Source organism: Dipodomys spectabilis, unplaced genomic scaffold (genome assembly GCF_019054845.1).
Source record: "Dipodomys spectabilis isolate Male_0828 unplaced genomic scaffold, ASM1905484v1 ptg000554l, whole genome shotgun sequence".
NCBI classification, from domain to species: Eukaryota; Metazoa; Chordata; class Mammalia; order Rodentia; family Heteromyidae; genus Dipodomys; species Dipodomys spectabilis.
In genome coordinates, this window is record NW_024871231.1 from 764,317 (window position 1) to 766,611 (window position 2,295).

A 2,295-nucleotide genomic window follows, 5' to 3' on the forward strand; every position below is an offset into this window, starting at 1 on the left:
ATATGCAGACAAATGGCCTCAGTCCTGTTCAGCTGTTTAACAAACAATTCCATCTGCGTCAGTTAGTGATGATGAGTGTGGGCAGGCTTTGAAGGCCAGGAGAAAAAGGCCTCTTTGTATCCCAAGCGATCTCTCTCCCCAGTGCCCTGTTTTGACAGGAAGCCTTCATTTGTGCCACTTCCCATGGCAGGCCAAGTCCTGTGCACTCATCCTGCCTTTGTGAGACTATATTCCGGTGTTCAGATACAGTGCTCAATATAATTCAGGAGACCTTCTGGCAGACAACTAGGGCACTGAACCTAATGAAATATTTCATTGTTGGAGATGATGGGCCTATGGTGCCTCTCCTAGGTTTCTTGAAGCTTAGGAAATCCAAGCACATGTCAGATATCTCAAAGCTTCCTGTCATCTAGGGCTGGTGAAGCTCATCAGATATTGAAACTTTTGACCTCTCCTAGTTAGGCCCTGGGTGGCTAGGTTTGGGGGTTGAACACAGGGCCTGGGTGCTACCATGAGCTCAGCGAAAAAGCCCAAGGCTTTACCATTTTGTGTCACGACTTCACTTCTGGTCTGTGTGTGTGTGTCTGTGTGTCTGGGTGAGTGTGCATACACCAGTCCTGGAGCTGGAACTCAGCACTGTACCTAGTTTCTCTTGTACAAGGATAGCCCTCTCCTGATTGAGCCACAGAGCCACTGCAGCCTTTTTCTAGTGTTGTGGTCTTGAGAAATAAAGTTCAGGGTTTCATAGTTGCAAAGCACTCCACCCCAAGGCACATTCCCAGCCCTTTACTTCAGGTTTGTTAGTTTGTTTCTGTCTTTTTTGTTGTTGTTGTTTGTAGGAGTTGAAGTCTGGGCCTGGGTGCTGTCCTGAGCTCTTCAGCTCAAGTCTTGTGCCCTACCACTTGAGCCAAAGCACCACTTCATGTTTTCTGGTGGTCCATTGGGGCTAAGTGTCTTAAAGACTTTCCTCCCCAGGCTAGCTTTGAACCATGATACTCAGATCTCATCCTCCTGAGAAGCTAGTATGACAGGTATGAGCGACAAGCACCCAGCTTCAATGTCAGGTTTCTTAATAGTGAATTGGAGATAGTAGTCTCATGGGACCTTTTGTTTCTGGGATAGTTTGAAACCCAGATCCTCAGATCTCAGCTTCTTGAGAAGGCGGGGTGACAGTCCTCAGCTATCGACCCCTAGGTGGCACTCTCCTGCAAGGGGGTCCTTGGCTCCACGGGGTGGAGTGATAGCCATGTACCCAAGAGGTAAGGGTCAGTGGCTAGGCCCCAAGTTCAAGGTTCATGACTGTGAAAAAAAAAGAAAGAAAAAAAAAACCAATTGTCTGCAGGAGACAACTCACTAGTCTTCAGTAATACATAATTTTGTCCCTGACATGGGGACGTATCTGAGCCTCAATATTCTTGTCTGCATAATCATCTCAGTTGTGGAGCTCTTACAAGGACCTGATGAAAGAATACACCTGTGAAGAACACAGCACATGGCACTCTTTGCATGACTCAACACACAGCATCCTGTGAAAGACCCAGCACACTGCACCCAATGCAGGACTCAGCACACTGCACCCTGTGAAGGACTCAGTACATAGCATCATGTGCAGGACTTAGCACAGAGCACCTTATGAAGGACTCAGCACATAGCTCTATTCCACAAGCTGTTATTTGAATTAGGGTGCTTTCATCACTATCACCATTCTTTGAGGAACATTTCACAAACCACACAAGTTCACATCTAATGGTTTATTGTGGTGGGGTTTTTTTTTGGGGGGGGGGTGTTAGGCATATGGCTTGAACTCAAAACATGGAGATTATACTCTAATAACATTTGCTCAAGGCTAGAGCTCTACCACTTGGAGCCACATTTTAAAGAGTCTCACAGAATTCCTGCCAGGACTGGGTTTTAAAGCCCCTGAGCAGCTAGGATGATCTGGGTAAGCCAGTTGTGTCTGGTTCCATGGAGCTAGGTTGCAGTGTTTACATCTGGCTAAGTCAGGTTAGGTGGCAGCTGTCAAAACCAGACTCCTAGCTTGCTCTGTGATGAGGTATTTGAAGTTCTGTCTTTGTATAGTTGCAGTTAGAACAATCTACATTTTTGTGGAAGCAGTCCTATGGCTTGAGTAAGGGCTTAGACACTGTACCTAAGCATTTGTACTCCAGGCTAGCACTCAATTGATTGAAAGACCTCAGAACTTCCAGGTATTCTGTTCATGTGGCACTGAGGAATCGAACCAAGGGATTGGTGCTTGCTAGGTGAACACTCAACAACTGAAACCAGGAGTGAACA